The following is a 20,673-nucleotide window of genomic DNA, read 5'->3' as shown; positions in this document are numbered from 1 at the left end:
GATGGCAGCAGAGAGACATCTGACAAAACAGTGTCTGACATGGAAGTGCACAGCAAGAAAAGCCTTGTCATCGAAATCCTCCATATGGAAAAATAGCACCCATGGATGTTCATCTACACTTACTGAATGTTTGTAGAGACCAAACAGTGGGTGTCAGCACAGTGAAGTGGTGGGTGGTGTGATTCAGCATTGGTGGCAGTGGGGCATCTTGTCTGATGCACATTTTTACAAGCACAGCATGCAGGCTCTTGTTCATCGCTGGCAGAAATGCAGAGCTAATGGTGGTGACTGTGTTGAAGTACAGTGTTCTGTAGCTAAGAATTTGCTCTATAAAACAGTGTTATTGTGCTCTTTGTTCATGTTATAGTGTCCATGGAAATAAATAGGAAATACTACTTTTGGAGCAACCAATGTATTTTTGTAATGCATCAATGAATATCACATACAGCATTTGTACATAATTTTGCAGTATATAATTAATATAGTATAGATAGCTTGATTAATATAATTATACTTATTATTATAAACACTTATTACTGTAATTAATATAATATATAATTAATAGCAGTTTGACTTCCATACTAATTTTGCAATACATTGCCATTGGCCATTTAAGGGTGAAAAAAATACAACACTTTCCAATAAAAATAGAAAACTGCTCTCTGGCAAACTAGCTATCTCTTTGGGATCTTTGGGATTTCCTGCAAAAATTTAACTGTGCCTTCTGGTAATCTAAATTTTTTGTACTTTCAGCAGAGAAACAAATATTTTGCTCACTTGTGTGCTAATGTAGAATCCAGAGCTGTGTGGGAGGTTTCAAAATTACATTTTAAAGCCACCTAGAAATATTCATAATCATTCAAACTATTTTCATACGACTGACACAATGCAAAGAATATTTCCATTACAACCAGCACATGCTCAATGACAGTTTTTGAGATTAACTTGCATAAAAAAGGGCATCCTATAACTTCCTGCTACTTTAAAAGCATTAAAAAAAAAAAAAAAAAAAAAAAAAAGTTATCACTGTGAGTTGCTTGTATTGAAGCCACTGGCAAAATAGTCACCAACTCAGACAGAAGAAATCAATTTTCAGTAGCAATAATGAAATTTTCCACATAAAAAGAATTTGAAACTGTCTTTACTACCACACTAGTTGTCATCCAAAACAATGACAAAGAAGAAAATGCAAAGGATCTTCTAAATATTTTGTTTGCTTGAATTTTGCCACGAAACTTTCTCCACCCTTTCCAGCTGTCACTTTCATCACCACTAGTTTTGAGCCTGCTGGATTTTTTTCTTCACAGTTCATAACATGCTACTCTATGGACTCTGCAATTGCAGTTTATCACGGATGCATGTTGGTGCAGAGGCTCACCATGAGGGACAATGAAAGCCCACGTAAGCCTTCATGAACAGTCAGACACTAACATCAATGCTACAGTTTTCTGTTCACTGCATTATTATTATAGTAACATTAGATTTGAAATATAGTATAAAACCTGAGATATAAACCCATGACTGACAACCAAATAAATGCCTCAAATTTGTGTTGAGGTGCCAATAAGAATAATATCCATCAGAATTAACATACTGACCGTCAAAATTACAAGCAATTGTTCAAAACCTAAAATCAAAATCATTCAAAGAAATTGAAATGGAAGCAGCCCTTCTTTGAGAGGCACCTGTATACTTGCAAAATCAGACTGTATCAACAGGAAGTTACAGAGGGACTTGGCTAGAAAAGCAATCTTTCAATTTTGCATATAAAATTAATATATAAATGCTCTAATTAACATACGCAATAGGAAACACAGTAAAGCTTTTCCCTTGTCTTGTTAACATATACTTACTTTCAAGATACTTGTGCTATCTCCTTGCTGATAAATCACTGGCACTTAAACTTTTCATAGGACAGACTCACAGATGACTTGTCCTACCCCTGCTAGCACTAGTACTGCATCTTGTTTTGATCAATGTTAAAGCAATTGAGAAAGACTATGGTCTACTTGCGTGATGAAAACAAGAAAACTAAAAATAAAGAAATTCTTATATCTTAAAAGTGAGTAACAGAAAAGCAATGGGTCAACTGTATCAAAAAGACTCACCTCCTGCGAGGTGAAACAAACTCCAGGGAAAAAAAAAATACAAGTACTTCATATTCAATAATGCTGCAATGAAAACAAAGCACTTAATAAAATAAGAATATCTCAGGTTTTCAACTTGGTGTACAGATGATGCAGTTTGTGATCATTTTCTGAGGAAGTGTGGAGTATAAGTATGCCATATATACGTGTCTTTTCCTTTGAGACTGAATGCAGACTTCATTATGGATCCCTCTTTCAGAGAAAAGATTTAATAAATAAAAATGTTATTTAAGGAGGAACAGGCACGTGATTTTCTTTCAAGTGGCTGGGTGGACTGAACACCCAACTTCTCTTTAGGGCTATTCAAGTAGCAAAACACATTTTGTTATTCATAAAATTATGCCACCCTTGAAGGTGAACAGAAAATCACAGTGAAAACTTATGATCAAAGGCTAAATATCATTATCTTTGTCTTCAGCTGCACTATTTTCCCTCTTAATCTGCTTTGGTGACTGTTTTCAAAATAATTAACCTTCACTAACACCACATTTATTTACATTCTCATGTGTTAAATGTAAGAACTTTTTTCTTTAAACCTACTCAGTTTTCCATTTTTCTTTTTTTTTTCTTTTCTCTGTTTATACAGGTTTTCTCACCATTTCAGTTATATGCATGTTGAGAAGTATTCACTATGGTGGTGAAGTATCAATTTCAGCTGTTTTTGAATTTTACCAAAAGGTGTTGAAATCTCCTACCCTAGTTGCCTACTTCAAAATGTTTGAAATATTTCATCTAAAAATGCTTAAATACAATTTTTTTAAGAAAACAAGATGTTTTGTTCGTATTTTAAGTCACATAACTATGCTGCTCAGAGGCTTTAGCAGCTGAACCCCAAAAGTGAAAGTGCACAAATATAAGGTGTAGTGATGCCCAGCAGTCATCATCTCTGTGAAATGGTGTCCAAATCTGTTTAGCTTCATATGCTTCTAAAAGCCATGTTTTCACACCCTTACTGAAGCCCTGTTGTATTCCAGCTTCTGAATTTCTGAAGATCAAAACCACACTGAATACCTTTCCATGACAAAGACAGAGAAGCCAAGTAAGAATTAAAAATCACTTCCCCTGATTTCCATAAGCACCTGTGGCATCAGGAAAGTGCCTGTCCTTCTTTAAGTGGTGAGTCCAATGTCTTCCTATGGCAATAACTAGGCAACATCATAGAATAGAATAAACATCCTGTGACCTCAAATAGGATAAAGAATAAAGGAAAAATCCAAACAGGGAGGAGAGACAGAAAACAGAGCAAAAAAAAGAGGGGGATCTCCAGGGAGCAAAATCAGAGGAGAACAGAACCTAACGTAGGGGTTTTACGGGTACTGGATGAGTACTGGAGCTTGCATGGATGGGACAGGGCAGCACAGTTTGCTCTCCTCTTGTCTAAGATCTGGGAGTAAAAATCAGAATGACAAGCCCGAGCATTCATCACAAATTTATGAAAGTCACTAGTAAAGGCTTTATTAGTGACCAGTCTGCACAGAATAACAGGCTGTTTCTGGCATGCCATCTGCTCTGCAGATCTACTTAATGATCCAAGCTGGGGAATTGTACTTTGAACTTACAAAATGGTGCACAAATGTTATGTTTATGCAGAAAAAATAAGATCTGATTTTCTCATATGGAAGAAGACATTAGTCAACATTTTATACAATTTCTGCCTTAATCTCTGTCTTCATTTTTCAAATTTAAAACACAAACACTGTTTTAAGTGTCTTACACTTCATGCTGTGAGGGCAGCATGAAAAAGAGATGCATTTATTAAACATCGAAGACCTAGGAAATCTAGTATATCTATGCAATATCTGTATGACAAAGAATGATTTTATATTCACTGTGGAGTTTAGATGTTTCACATTCAACAAATACAGACTGAGGAAACATAAGAAAAATCTAATTACACACTCCGAGGAAACTGGAAAGTCATGTATGTCGTGCAATAAGAGCTGCACCATAATGGATAAGAGACTGGATTTCCACAGACCATATTAGTCCTGGTATTTCCTCACTTCTGATGTTTTCCTTTGCAACATTAACATCCTTTTAACATGATTTTATTGGTCCTTATTACACTAGATGTTAAAACACAAACTGGTCCATCTCTGTGAGGTGATCTCACATGCACACACTCATAGCATTAAACTCATAATGCAACACAGGTGAGAAATCCTTTCTAGCATTTACAGTGAGCGCAGTTGAAAAAAATCTTGCAATATCAGAAGTAAATTATTCTGCCACTGAATCTGCTGAGCTCCCTCACCTACTGCATCAAATATGGCCATAATCACCCTGTCCTCCCAAATTGGTGAGCATGTAGTGAATAGTGCCTGCAATGTTTTGGGTCAGAATGAAGTAGCTCTGCATGCAGGAGCCACTGAAGATGTAACATCCAGGAGGCAAGAGTGAAGGGGGAAAAGTAATCTTTGCAGACACAAAGACATCTCAAAGCATGTCTCCATGCCACATCTAGCCTGGAGAATGGACAAACCAAGTGCTTGGTTTTACACAAACTTGGTGTACTGTCAGGATGCTTTCCTACAGTAGGTTATCCCCATGTGAAAGCTCACAAGCCAGGGAGAGGTACAAGTCTGTGGAGAGCAGGGGAGGATGGACAATGTGGGGGAATATTTTGATGGAAATAAAAGAGAATTTAACTCAGGATATCTATATGACTGTAAAGAACAGTAGCTCACAGTTCAGATATTTTTTAGATGCTGACTTCAACAATCTTTACATATACCATTATAACCATCTTGATGACAAAAACCTTAGTACGGAGACTGTCCATATATGGTCTAGTACATTAAGGATTTTTCTTGCTACCATGGCACTACACCCTTCATTACTACTACAACTACAGAAAAATTAATCTCTTGAACTGCATAAACAGGACAAAGGATGGCACAAATATACATACTAAGATTTAGTAACAAACTCTAGGCATTATGTATGTTTTCAAATTCATTTTAATAAAATCTACAAATGTTATTGAGAATTAAGCACTTTATGGTGGCTAAATTCAAATAATACAAAGGCTGTGTACATATGTGAATTAAATCTCAGTGAAGATTCTGCAAAGAAAAATATAAATGCTAAAGTCCCTCAGAGAAAGATCTGAGAAAAATTCTAAATAGTCCCAAATTCTCAACTAATTTCTTCACAATAAATCTCTGTTCTGTTTCACTTCCACAGGTCTCATAAGGATTTCAGTTACCTAAGCCTAATAACAATAAAATTTTATTATCCAAATATATATAAGCAAGTTATATGAAAATGTAAATAAATAATGCAGTACTTTAGTTACTCTCAGGTTTTAACTTTGTTTCTGACTTAGCTAAAAACAGAAACACTGATGCTAGTGTTGAGTGACAGAACTTCAAGCAATAGAAAATAGACTTTTCTTACAACTTTTCACAGTGCAGATTTGTACATCGTTACATTTTACTTGGTATCACATTGTGAAGCAGATTTATTGTGTCTCAATAGATCTAAAAATGTAACAGTTCTAATCTCAAACTTTTTATGAGCATCAATTTAAATTCAAAAATAAATTAAATTCACTAGAGTGAATTAACTATTATAGGATTTTAACTATTCAGTAAACTCCTCCGTTTTCTTAGTAATGAAATTATTATGCTGACAAGTAAAATTTTTTTTTTAAATTTACTTTGACAAGTAAAATATTTCAAATACATCCAGTTTGCAACATGATGAACTTTGTTTGCCTGTTTATGAAAAATGACAGTAAAATAGAAATCATTCAGAGGATATAAGTATGGAAGGAGACTATTTAAGTTGCTCTTTGTACTTTATGTAATATATGAAATGAGATTTCTTATTTAAAGACAACAGATATCTTTCCCTGCCTTAAGGCAAGGAAGAAATAAGAGCACACTGGGTACTGTGTGGGAGTATTCATGTATGACACTGAGCAGCTGGGCAAGGCAGGAATGGGAACATGGGAAACCATTTCTGTAGCATTATTGCTTCCTTCTATTTTCCATACATATTCCTTTCCAAAGATAGATGTATTAATGACAAAATGTATCACAGCTACCCTCCTGTATTCCTCTCTCCTCAGAGCGATGCACTGGTAACCAGCTAGTGAACATTCAAGCCACAAGGAAAATTCCACAGAGGATATATCTGACATAATTTACCTGCAGTTTGGATAACTACATCTAGGCTAGTCATCTCAAGCTTTCTTTACACCTAACAGGAAGAAACAGATTTCACCTGACCTAGTGCAGTCTTCCACATCAAATAGAGATGATTTATGAGTAATAGTTGCTAGTCTCCACTGAAATCTCTAGAGGATCTAAATGATTAGCGAGACATTTGCATTATGTAGACTACATAAGAGAGTAAATATCATGTTTTATGTACACAGTTTATTCTACATGTACCTCTGCAATCTTCCTCCACTCCTCCAAAAAGAGTGATCAAATTCAGATAAGATCTTTGGAGAAGGGACAGAAAATCCTGATGTTTTAATTCCTGCTCTTTTTGAACATGCAGTAGAGAAAATGTTGAACAGTGCTGTCAAGCAGTATGCACTGTCCCCACATATCTTGTTTGACTCACCAAGTTTTTTGTGAAATCCTTTTCTACCTGCTGCACGGACTACAATATTGAAAAGAAGTGGCTCCTGCTGTATTTTCACACTTCAGAGGCTCAGCTTCACTGAACCAGTCACTGACTATTCATTTGAAGAAGCAGCTATGGTTAGCAAAACATATATTAATCTGTTAAATGCTTCCACTATTTGAGATGACACTATTGCTGCCACAATATTTCGGATCTGCTGTACAGACACCTGTAGACAATAGTGTGGATGAAACTTCGACAGAAACAAGCCTACAGACAGGCCAAGAGGACGCAAAGTGCTATATTTCCCATAGATTTCATTGCATCAGGCCAGGATGATAAGTATCGACACACTGGCGTCCTTTGCTGGTGTGTGCCGTACATAGGAAGTGAAGTAACAAAGGGTTTAATAAATCCAGGCAAGTAACTTATTTATATTACTCATGACCATAATGATTGTTTCTTTCACAAACAACACACAGTCTTAGGGCTGACATAAGCCTTTGTATTATTTAAATCAGAAGGATTTACCTAATATAAAACTGCTTTTGTATTTACAAAGTTTTACAGAAAGAAGTCGCATTAAGATGTATTTATGGCATAAACTGATAAAATCTGAGGCGCTCTCAATTTTCGCATTCATAGGCTATCTTTGGGGTCAAAAATTTCCTTCCCTGGCACATTCTTACTCGTGGAAGGATTTCCTACATGTTTGTTTTTGCAACCTGATTAATGGGTTCACTTAGTTCAGAGTTCTAAGCTTCTTTCAAGTTGTTTTTTTTTTTTTTTTTTTTTTTTTTTTTTTTTTTAATACCTGAAAACATTTTTAAAACACATTTTAAATTGCCTTTGGCACAAGAGCACTTTCAAAAATATCAAAGGGTCTGATGGTCAAGTCATAATTTAAGTCATCGGAACCTGTAAAATACAATCTTCTACATTCTGAAATGCACATGCACTGCGGGGAAAAAAAAAAAATCACTTTTTTTTTTTCCTTTTTGTTTGTTTGCATTAGATGAAAGAAGGAAATATGCCTTCCCTTAACAGTTGGGGCGGGCAGGGCAAATGCCATACCACAATCATACTTTTTGTTTCAGCATCAGTTACCTAATAGCTCAGAGCTCACAGACACTTTCCCCTGCCCTGCTGGGAGGATGGGCTATCAGACTGGCTCCTTTCCCAGAAAGAAAGAAGGAAAAGGAGGAAACCCCAATCAGCAGTTGCAAAGGCAAGGAAGCTCCACCAGCCTGGAAAGGGGAGCAGCTCACTTATTGTCCGAGTCTGATGCAGGAGAAAATAATACTTAAGCACAAACACTGGAAGTCTCTCTGACAGCCATCTCCCCCTTTTTCTCCTTTTCTCACTCCCTCTCCTTCTTTCTCATTGTTTTTGGTTTGTTTTAAATAATAATGAAAAAAAAAAAAAAAAAAAAAAAAAAAAAAAAAAATAAAAGAAGTGTATTGGGTTTTTTTTTTTTTTCAAAAAAGCAGAATGTGTCAGTGCAGGTGAATCTGCAAATGCATATTTGATGCTTCCCCAGTATCCACAAACTAGAAATTAGCTAGAAGATACTGAAAAATGCTTCCTTTTTTTACTCCGTTTATGATCCTATGATCTCCTCCAGACTTGTTATCATTTTGAATTAGTTTTAAGTGTCTAAAATTTCAGCATTTCCAGTTATCATTGATCTCTTTCAGCAGAAAAAAAAACACCACAGTGAGATACAGGAAAAGAGACACACTATGCAATGCTGTCTAGATTTAATCTGATTTCCCAGTGCCACAGACATGTCATAAGCAAAATTGGTGTATCAAAAATGCTTTGGAGTTATCATTTAATATTCAAAGGAATAACAAGTCATCTCCTGTTATATGCATAAAATTCAGCACCCCCTCAGAAAATCCAAAGTTATTTTCATTCCTCCTGCTTTTCTAAACTAACCAGGGCCAACAAATGCAAAGAGGAAAAAAAAAGTAAACTTTGAAGCTGAAATTTAAAGCAATGAAAGGAAGTTCAAAAGTTAACGTTCCTATGGCTGTGTTAACTTGGCCATGCTGCAAATACATCATGCAAATACTTCAAGCTATTTTGTTAGAGGTATATCGTACTGTGCCATAAAGCATAATGAAATATACTGTTTTCATACGGAAACCATCTTGTACCATCAACAGTACACCATACAATGCTAATGCTGATTTCTCTACCACAAAAAAAGTTTCTCTACCACAGCAGCTTCACTTTCTGAGGATGCTGATGCTTCACTGGGATCCAGCAATCACTCAGGCCAGTCAAGAGTTTACACGCTGACTTCTCCCAAGTCGTTTTCCTCTCCAGAAAATAACCTCTCTTAAAGAACACTTGCCACAGCTTTTTCATATCTCATTTAGAAAAAATTTAAACAAATGGCCTTGTTCATTGCCTCCTCCTTTCTATTCTTCACTATTTTGGCTTTTACCTAGGAGGACACCAATATCCAAGTGCCTTTCATAAGTGCAATAAACATGATCACAGCCATCAAATTTCACAGATGATGAAACACATATGTAAAATAACCTTCTCTTAGTAGAGAAGTTCTTCTGACCCTCTGCTCTTTCGTTTGTCTTCTGTATTTTTAAAATACATACTGTTATGTACTAAGGTTAAAGGTGATTGGCTCCCAGAAATATGCTTTGGTTTCAATCCTAAGTAACAATCTTAAGTTTCTCAGTTTCATAGAGGTCATTCCTTGATTCCCACTCAGGCTTGGGTATGATCCATCCACAGAATCCCCAGCTGTAAAAAAATCAAGAAATAGGAGGCCAGACTCCCGGCTTCTCCAGCTTCAGTTGAATTACAACACATTTCACAGAAAAAAAAAGGACAAATGCTAAAATTCTGAATATTGCTAATTCTTTTAGAAAGCAAGACAGTAAGTAACTGCTTTCCTTCACAACCCAGAATAGCAGAAAAATTTTCATTTATATACACGTACTAAGATATGGAAATGCAAAAGGCATTGACTAACTATGCCTTCTGCAGGAAACGATCCAGCCCTGCCTAGATTCATAGGAGCTTGCAGTAGTTTATCTCATTTCAACAGCAGTGAGGGTAACAGTGATGCTAACTGAGGCTGTGTCGCATTAACTTCTAGTAGCAAAAGGAATTCCCTGAGCTAATGAGTCATCAAGCTTGAGGTAAAGCTACAAAGTTTTAACCAGCAGTCTAAATCGGAACATGGTGGTTAGGCTCACATTTCAGAATAAAGAAGGTAAGCATGTGAATACTCCTTTGTAGGCTGGGGGGGGGATTAAGGAGGGGGTGCTCAATTAATGCCAAACAGCAACAGGTGGATGGAGCAAGTAGACAGGTTGGAGGAAGGACAATCATGGTAATGTGAGCAGGTAACATGAACACAATCTTAGCTCAGCATCTGCCTACCCATTATCAGCTGGCAGAGTCCTGTAGGCATTCTGGAAGATGGGAATTAGATGGAGATCAAGATAAAACAGTATTAAAATAAAATTTAAAAGCCAAAAAACTGCCCTGATATCCCATGGCAATCTTTCTCCTGGTGGTAGACCAAAGATGTTCAGCAATAATTATCTGGCTTTTCAACTGGTAATATCTATTAATTATAATATAAATAGATGATTTATTCTATGAAACTAGTCCAAGATTAAGTCATCTGCTAATTGTACAATCACAGTATTTTTTGAACAATATACTGAATTTATTCCAATTAAAAAGACATACTTAAAATACATATAAATGACAACATATAAAATCACAAAAAAATTGTAGGTTCAAAACTGAAAAAAAGTGGAAGTACAGAATGAAGGTAATAAATGTTTAGGCATTACTTTCCACTTTGAAAATTACTAGGTCTCCTGTACAGTAAATAACCATCCTTCAGTACCATACATTTCAGTTCTCTCTCATTACTAGTGTTACTTCACTGAAGATTGTAGCAATAATTTCTAGCAGCTGTTCTAACATTAATAAACTACATTAGATAACCAAAAAGCCTGGCAACCTACTTCCATTAGAGTATGGATGCAAAAAAATTCTCTCCAGCTCAAACTACTTGATGATCAAAATAAGATTAAAGTTCTTTATGGCCCACATATTGGGTTACTCGTAGCTAAATAATTTGTTAGAAGAAAGATAAAGGGACATGCAGCATTGCAGTATAAAATCTCACAAACAAGTAGACATGATGTGAAGACATTCATGTGAATGTGTACTGGCATGCAACAGAACGTAGTTAGCTTCTGGCTAGTTTAGTTTCCAGTGCCTCTTGAACACTTTAATAAAAGCGAAGAAAGTGCTGCTGAGAAACAAGCATGGAGAAAAAAAGAATAACAGTTCACATGAGGCAAACTACAGATAAAATAACTTCCAATAAGTATACAGGAAAATACACACTGTACAACTAGTAACTGTATGTTAGTAAGTAGCACAGAAACAAAATATAAGCTAGCGAGACTGTACACATGCAAACATATACATATATGACATTAATTAATGAACAGGTAAACTCCAGGTACACTTGCAACACAATGCTCATTAAAAAGCCTATAATTATCGCAGTGATAAAATGGTAGACAGGGAAAATAATCATAGAAGGATGATTAATTTCATCTACATAAAGGAACACAACATTTGGTTGTATACTAGAAATAATAACAGCCACAATTAGAAAGCACATTAGAAATACTAACTACTCTTTTTTCCTTTTGTTTTATGCTATAGTTCTTAACAATAACCAGAGTAGTAGTGTTTACGGTATAAGAATCATAAATAAATCTTAAGCTAATATCTAATAGTATATTTTTCATTATTAGTCAATGGGAACAACACCAGAGATAATATAGCTATTAAAATGCCACAAAAAGAACCACAAGATGCCTTGATAGATCACATTTCAGCTCATATATAAGTCACTTTCACCTCTTTTTTCAGGTTTGAAAGTTTAGCTGATTTATACTACTATATAAAACTATACCCAAAACATTTTAGATTTTTCATTAAGACTCCTATTCTAAAATGCATATTTTACTTTTCAGAATGTTCTACAAGCAAAATAGTAAAACCAACTTTCCAGAAGCAATTAATTATTTTCTTTTAATATTTTTTTTAATTCATACCACTTTGTTTATATTTGCAGTCCTCCAGTAAATCCTTTGACCAACAGGCAGTTACTTGAAATAAGGTGATCCTCCAATTTATTTTGGATGGCTATATACACATTGCAACTAAAAAGCTCTTTTGTTTAGCAGAATGGAACAAGTGAGATTCCCTAAACTCTGAAAGCATTCAAAGCAAAAGCAGGAGACAGCTTAATAGTGAAGGATTAATTTCATACAGCAAGGTCAACTGTCAGAAAGTATATTGCGGGTCATCTGCCACACTCTCTCCCACAGCCTTTCCAGGCATATTCGATGGAAAGAGTATGCACATTGGCCCCTCTTTCAAACAATCGAGCAAGTGTCCTTTGTCTCCTGCCCAAACGTGCCAAGCCTTCTGCATCTTTTGGCCCCCCCTCCGTTCTCTTCTGCCTCCCAACCTGCAGTACTGGAATGTTTTGGCCACAAGGTTAAGAAAGATTCCCCCATTCATCACAACCTGCCAAGCACAACAGGGTCACAGTCCCAGTCACAGTCCTGCCTCTCTGCTAATCCGGCCTCAACGCCGGCATGAAACTTCAAAGATCTTTTGCCACAGGCAAAAATTAGTCCTTATTTGCTTTAAAATCTGAGTATCAATCAAGTTAAACTGTGCTCCAGTGGAGCGAACATTCTGAGCACTCAGAGGAGTGCCTATGCTTGGAGCTCAGTTCTGGCTCTAATTGAATGCAGAGCTCACCTGGACCAGCAGCACAAATACTTCAAGTGCCCCGAAAATCTAACTGTGAGATAATTCCTTCTGTCCAGAAAGTAAGCCCTGGTAGAAAGAACATGCAAGCATACAAGAGTTGTGCACGTGTGTAAATAACTGTATATAATACACACAGAATCCTTGTTCATGTGCAAATGCTTCAAATTCTTTTCCCTACCAATCTTTTCATTTTCAGTTATGCCATATGATCAACCACAGTTATATAATTGTAAAGGTGTACAATTGTAAAGTTCTGTTATTGACTTTTAAATATTCCCGAAATTAGTTCTGAAGAACAATTACAGATTAATTACAAGATCACCCAGTAAACATTTGTTTCATATTTAGCAAACAAATATTCAGTAACTCTAGCTAAAATAAAATGCAAATTCTGATATTCTAAAATACTGCCTGCCACTCCAATGCAAAAAAAAAAAAAAAAAAAAAAAAAAAAAGCCAACACAATGTTTGCAATCAACTCAGGTTATTCAATACATATTTCAATTGAACCTTTTTTGGAGATAAAATGGAATTTATTTTAAAAAATGCTTTTTAAAAGTCTTCACGTTTTCTTCAGATATTTACATGCAATTGAATATTGTTAAACTGTGCATTAAGTCAGGGCAATTATTAAATATTGCATTAAATTAAATATTGAAATATGGTATATTTCCTGTTAGACTAAGACAATGTGCATTTTTGGAAATGTGTATTTTTGGATTTTTGCAATGTTAAATGTAATTGAAAATACAGCTCATAAATTAAAATACTAAAAGAAGTAACAAGTAAGTAGAACATTATATTTACAAACAGTTCACATACCTTTTATACATGAGTGTAATATAGCCATGCTCTCTTTAACTTAAAAACATGGAAATGATATGTTAAATTTTGAATACCTTTAACATTTACCAAATAAATTATAAAATTCAAAAATTAAAACTAAGTGTTGTTGTTGTTTTTCACATTCTCTCCATGTATATGCAACTTTAATAAAATTTTAGTATAGCTACTTGCAATAGAAGTGGCAGAAAATGAAGATTATAATGACAGGCAATAATGCAAATCAGAGACAGATAGTATGCGTTGTGTTTTTCATGTGTTTCCTCTACTTTACAGTATACTCAGATATTTTATTAAATCCTCATCTGTTTAAATCTGCAAATTAACCTGGACTTCTAGTTTCTGCAGCAGACAAATGAGCTTCCCTGTATGCAGACTCAGACGTATGAAGGCTTGCAGGAACATACAAAAACACAGCTATTTCCCCAAAGTCAAATTTAAGCTCTTTTTCTTGAGATTATCATGCATTCGTACCAGATTGATGCCACTTGATTCACTCTGGCATTGAACAAGTTACACTAAGCAGTTCAATAAATCCAAAACTGTTTTGGAAAAACATGCATTGGTGAGAAATGTGTTTTTAATTCAGGAACTTAAGGTGCTACTCACTTTATGTAACTACTTTAGGATTTACCTTTCCCTTAGAAGATGAAGAAATAAAAAAGGCAAGAAAGGTGGTGAGACAGTTAAAAGCTGCTTAGCTGGAGCTCATTTCAGAAAACAGTGAGCAGTCCAAGAAAAGAAACACGTAATTGGATACTGCTGCTCGCTGCTCTCCAGACCCCAGAAACAAAACCGAAGAACTTATTGGCTGTAATAATTTATCATACCTTTCTTCAGAACATGTCCCCTAAACATTACAGCTCCCTATAGCAGTAATGTTTTTTGGTTTTTTTTTTTTGTTTGTTTGGTTGGTTGGTTGGTTGGTTTGTTTTTTTGCTTTGTTTTTACAGACGGACCAGGCTGGACTGCCCTTTCTTTCCTCTCTAGTGCGCTGCTGGCTCTCCCAGCACCATGAAGTGCCACTGAGTGCAGCCCCTTCCAGGTCTCCCCAAATGGAGCGGGCCCAGGCAGCCAGGCAGGAGGTGCCAGCTCATGTCACAGCCCCCGAGCACAGCTGGGCAGCAGCACAGCAGCAGAGGAAAGTATGTGAACGCAACAGCAATGCGTGCTCCAACACTCCCTGGGCAAGGAAGTTTTTAATCAGAGTTTATTTTCTAGGAAAATGAGTATGTAATTACAAAACCCATTAAAAGTTTGAAACATTCACAGTACAGTAAGACTCAAATATGAAGTCACATGCATGACATACAACAATATGGGAAAGCTTTGTACAGCCAGCTTTGAGAAGCAGGAAGGATGCTTTTGTGTAATTACACTACAGCATTATTGGTTCCAAACAAGTGTCTCAGCAATTTAGAAACTGATTTAATTGACTCAAATGGAATAGAAAATTAAACCATTTTATTTCCCCCTACAGTTTTTGTAGTTTAAGGATAATTAAATTTCAACTCCGCTTATACCTAGACACCTGTCTCAACATACCAGCCTTTAAGTGTCCCTTAGAATAGTGTAATCAAATAGCACAACCAATAAACTGCTTAAAGATTTGACAAAATGCAACACTCACAGCACACTACAGAATAACGCCTTTTCTTTCTTACGGCACTTAACAGGTCAACTCCCACGCTAGTAACAAGCTGCTCCCAAAAGAACAAAGTACTTGAGGGATTCAGACAAATGCCCAGCCTAAACTTCTGTTCTCCAGAGCAAATAAATTAACACTTATGATGTTCCCAAAACAAGTTTGAAACTGCTGCTACAGGAATGAAAACAAAATCTGCTTGTCAGAATACAGTCCGACCACACAACTTATACCCACTTGCATTTCCCATCACATCACTAAGTGACCACTGCATCAGTATCACAAACTGAAATCCATTGTAACCTTACCTCATTTATCTCTGAAGAATAGAGTCGAGTTCCCCAAATGTGTGAAGTAACCTTCCAGGACAAAAGAAAAAAAGGCTGTCTGTGATGTTTGGCACTAATTAACTTCCACTGCTCAGCATCTGAGGTATCCAGACATTTTTTCTACGCTTTATCCATCAGCGGGCTACAACTTTTTAAACTGGAAATACTGAAGACACTTTGTTCTTCCCTGAACTGTCAGACTGAGCCTAGCGCAGTCAGGTTACTTAAGTTAACTAAGAGGAGATCTGGATAGTAAACACGCTTGGCTCTGTCCAATGGCTTTCCACACCCTTCTGTTTATAGTAAGATGACTTGCATTCAGAGGTCACCCCATCAACAGCTCCTGTCTTTCAGTGGGTATCTAATGTGCTGCATTTATCCCAAGGCTCTTTTAATGAAACCACCTTCCCGTCCCTGCTTGCCTGCTGTTGCTGTGACACATCTGCTCCTTATTGTACCAGGTCCTATTAAGTGTTAAAATACCCTACCTGGGCATACGTTCTGCAAGTAACACAGATATTTATGGGTGTTAGCCTTGTCTGTGAATACACACAAAATAAAGTCTTTCTAAAGATCAAAGAAAGAATTTTGCCAGAAACATTCATCTTGCAAATAAAAAAAAAAAATTCAGGAGGAAGGAAGATGAATGCCATTGTTTGATCTGGACTTGAAAATTTTACAAATACTCCCTCAAAGGATAATGCTTATGCCTGTTCCAGATAATATTTATTTGAATATGTTAACACGCTGGAAACAAGAGATGAGGAGTGTCCTCGAGCTCTGCTGCAAAATGACACAGAGCCAAAGAAAACAAGGGTCAAGTGCCAGGACCCCACTGCAAACACCAAGTCAATTCTATGCCAAAAGAATACAGGGAATTGATTGCTCTTACAAAAGTACAGACCGCTGGCTCTCAGCTTTGTGCACACAATATGCTACTGGCTAGTAGAGTTCAGCGATCCAGCTGGTAACTGTTATCTCTTCATACAATGTTTTAAACCAAAAAGGCAAAGCTCAACCTCGCATTTATTGCACTAGAAATTACTCATCACAACAGCTGTATCTAAATAAACTGTATCTTAAAATGGGAACAAGAGCACAGTGTTTATCATTTTCCTTCATCAGTCCAGTGTCAATAAAAATAAGAATTGAGAACCATTTCCAAATTTCTACCGATGCTTTTTTCTTCACTTGTTAGACATTGGGCAACACTTGTTAAATTCAGCTGTGCTTCACATGGAGATGTGAAACTGAAGATGGCACTCTCTCCCCATGCAAACTGGACCTGATTGCTGCTCAGAAATTCTCTTTGAGTGAAAGTTACACCTGCAGCACATTTTCGGCACCAGTTTTTGTCACCACTACAACATCCAAATGACAGATAGCTTGGCTCTGTTAAAGCTAATAAAACATGATTGATGAACTGGGCTAGAAAGCCACGTCAGTTCAGATTAGGATATTTGTGCCATCATTTGACAGGTCCCACACTTTATTATTAGAATCAACTGCATGGACTGTAAGGGCCACTTCCATTCAGATTCTCCAGTGCCTTTTTTTGAACCTAAGCCTATTTAGGAAGCTTAAGTGCAAAAGCTTTTACTTGGAAATTTTGCTTATTTTCTCTAAAATACTTGTGCTTAGAAATACAATGTACACCCTTAAACAGGTGCCTGTCAGCTGCTATTATCTCATGCACTAAAAGTCCAAATAATCCTCATTTCACTGCATTATGTGGCAAAATAAAGGCTCACCTCTCTGACAATGAAAACCTACTGGAGCATATATAAAGTACTGCGGAGGGCATAATCAGCTTTCAGATGTTGTTTTTGACATTAGCATTGGGCATAACCTCATTTTTAATTGCTGAAACAACTAATACATCAGACGTGAAAGTTTGCTAATGCTAGATGGTGAGCTTATTTCACCATCAAAGAAGGGAAACAAAGGGAAAAGCTAGCATGGAAAAGGCTGCCAAGGAAAAACCAAAATCATAGAATCATAGAATTGCTAAGGTTGTAAAAGACCTTAAAGATCAAGCCCAACCACAACCTAACAATACTCCCCTAACTCTAACAACAGATACAAACAAGGACCCCTACTGATGAAAATCCTGGGCACTGCTCTATGAAGTGCAGAGAGCTGTCTCAGGAGTAGATGAGGAACAAAATTTGTTTCTTTTTTTCTACCAGGCATCAGGCAGAGGAAGAGTGGCCTTGCTTTGGGCTCCCCCAGGCAGTTCAGGGGCATGCCCTTACCTCTTGGTACAGCTCTGTACATGGGAGTCTTCAAAGCCAGTGTCTCCTCACTGTCTCACTTTCATCCTCATGATCTTCTCCAATTGCTGTCAAAGATCAACACTAGTCTGCTTACAGACTGCAAGGACCAAAAAAATGACCATCATACTGTCAAGTAATGATCAGATAATATAATTACATCTATAGAAGAACTTCTTTCTCAGACAGACAAGGAAACAACTAAAGAATTGATCAATCTGCAAATTGAAATCAGCAAACAGTTTGTTTGTAACAACAGTTGCTGTTACTTCCATAGCTTTGCACATAGTAAAAATGGCAGGTGAGGTAAGAGCATTTTCTCTACTTTTTCTCCTTTTCCTCCAGGTGAAGAAACTGGAGAAAAGGGAAATGTTTTATTTATGAAAGCAGTAATCTCTTATTTAGTTATCAATGGGAACATAACCTTCCCTTGAACACAGTTTTGTAGTTGCTTTGCTTTTTTTAACCATTTGGATTTCATCAAATAGTATGTGAAGTACTTCAAGACAGATTAGATGAAAAAACAGCAGCAGCACGTTTTGTTGCAGTAGAACAAACCCGTCTAATGCATTCCCAGAGCAATCACAACCATTTCACATTTTGAATCAATGTGGTTTACAAGTAATACACAGATACGACTAATGACAAATAAGTACAAGAAGGAGAGGGTACTTCTTGAAAAAGAGTTGCATATAAGATTTGGATCGGTCAGTTTCCTAGTTAGAGATCAAATTCAATGCCAAATAAATATTTTATTGGATTGCAATCTTGCATTTGAAGAGGGTTTGAAGGAGCTTTGATCCCTAGAATTGTGCAAGGCAGTGACTTCTCCCCACCTCAGGGCCTCTTCACATTTCCCCGGCTGTGGGACTGGGTCTCACAGGTCATGACAGGCCCTAAAGGTATGAACCTTTCACCAGGCTGCTGTAATGGTGCCTCAGCTCAGCCCAGCCCAGCCCAATAGTGTCAAAAAACTAGCTCAACTGCTTTTAGCTCCTTTGTTAGCTCCTCTTTTAAGCTACAAACTGTTAGAAAAAATAAATTCTCAGATCAGAACTGCTGCACACGTTCAAGAAATTTAAATTAAATTTCAATTTATAAACTCCTATCAGAAGTCTTCATCATCTCGTATTTTTCTATTTGTTTTTTTTTATTTTCTCCAGGATGTACCTGAGGAAATTCCACAAAACCCCATAACTCATTAGGGTAAAGAAACTGTTCTATGAATTACACTTCACAGTTGTCTCCTACACATTTGAGGGCTTGTTTGTAAAAGAAAGGGAGATAAATCAAAACATCATTATTTAACTAATTCTCTCAATAGGTGACATTGCATTCATTAGACTCTGCTCAAAACTGAAACTCTGTTATGCTCTGTCTGGGCACTTACAATCTTGCAGTGCACGGAGAAAAGTTCAGTTTTCATCCCAACCATCTTTTTGTTCCCCTCATTCTGGCAGAACGTAGCTTCTCAGGTACAGTGAAGAAAAACAACAGAAGGGCAGATTCCAGCTGGATGTCATGGTGTGTGATTTCTTTGTGATTAACACTGTTACCAAAACATAACTACTCTGGTGAAATTAATAAATAAATAAATAAATAAATAAATAGTTGGGAAACAACTGGAAACCATCTAAACTGCTGAACTCAGAGCGAATAAAGATATTTCAATACCTCAGATTTTCAAGCAGCAGTAATGGAAAAAAAAATATTTATGTATGAATTCTATATTGTAAACAAACTGCAAACATTTTAAATCACACTTTAAAAAAAAAAATGGCCTTAATTTGCCTGATATTTTTTCCACAATAATATTTTCCAGTTTATTTCTGCATGTAACTCAGTAAAATGCAAGCATTCACCTTGCCTTTGTCTTGAAAAATTAAATCTTTGGTATTAAATCTTAAACATTAATACCATCAACATAAGAAAATTGTCAAAACTGGAAACAGTATTTTTTGCTTCAGCATTTTCATCTCAGTTTCTTCCATTAGGTTCAATGAAATTTTCTCCAAAATGCACTTACGTTTCATTCCCAGTGGATATTTTAAAAGAATATGATACTTTAATCTAAAACAAAAGAAGTAAAATCCTGAATATATCGAAATGTACATCGAATTCAAGGGACAAAATATGTGATAAGAGTTTTGATATACTTTCTAAAGCAAAGCTGTCACATAACACCTTATGTGAGGCATTAGAGGTAAAAATAATTTTAAACAATGCTTTTTTGACCACGTTTTCTAGGTCTCCAGCCAGGATCAGTGCTCAATGATGGGTACAAATATAACCCCAACATTAAAATTTTAAAATCTATTTTCTCCTTATGGGTCTACAAAATCAGCTGTTGAATAATCTTCAACATTTAAATAAACTGTTTATTTGGTCATAAAATAAACAAGCGTAGGATAGAACTACAGTTACATGAAAGCTGGGAAGCTAGATTTTTGAAGCAGATCTTGAAAGCAAGGAAGGAAATGAGAAGCTGAAATGTTGAGTACTTTTGACTTGAGCTTCCAAACAGCAGACGACACTTCCTATCATTTTCATCCTTATGGGTACAAAAACACTTATAAAGCGTGTTAGCATTTTACAACTCTTTGTAAGGCTTCAGTCTAGGTAATATCCAGTTTGAGCAAACAAAACCTTATCCATTTCTCTCTTTCATATGCTCAGGCAGCTTGCATTTCTCGTACCAAGCACTTTTCTCCAGCTTTTGTCCTGTTTCTGCAAGACGACCAAGTCTCTTCTCTCTCCCCCCCTTTGCATATGCAGAAACATGCACTATATCATCACACATGTTCAGAAATGAGGGAGTGAGGTATATTTTTTTAAATAAAGCATGGTCTGTATCCTTTCTTTAACTTACTGGTTTGAAAGCTGACTGGCACCTCCATTATTGTCATAGGCCTCCCCACCACCAGAAAACTAGAGCAAAGTCAAACTTGAGAACTACAGCAGAGATTCCTAAGCTGCTATATAGAAACCATTTAGAGGCA

The 20,673-nt window shown here is 36.3% G+C and overlaps 1 protein-coding gene across 11 annotated transcripts in view; it reads right to left on the bottom strand.

Moving 5' to 3' along the window:
* The window catches only part of EYA4 (EYA transcriptional coactivator and phosphatase 4), a 153,479-nt gene that overhangs the window by 76,042 nt on the left and 56,764 nt on the right, over nucleotides 1-20,673 (bottom strand). Inside the window, exon 1 of one of the 11 annotated variants that reach the window (XM_042889326.1) lies at nucleotides 15,381-15,418. The exons of the other annotated variants lie outside the window; for them this stretch is intronic. The gene's annotated coding sequence lies outside the window, so the exon portion shown is untranslated. Of the gene's footprint in view, nucleotides 1-15,380; nucleotides 15,419-20,673 lie in introns of those variants that run through there. 11 annotated transcript variants of the gene reach the window in all.

This window comes from Lagopus leucura, unplaced genomic scaffold (assembly GCF_019238085.1).
Source record: "Lagopus leucura isolate 7727_CA_CO unplaced genomic scaffold, USGS_WTPT01 Super-Scaffold_73, whole genome shotgun sequence".
Taxonomy (NCBI): Eukaryota; Metazoa; Chordata; class Aves; order Galliformes; family Phasianidae; genus Lagopus; species Lagopus leucura.
This window is presented reverse-complemented; position numbering and strand designations above follow the sequence as displayed.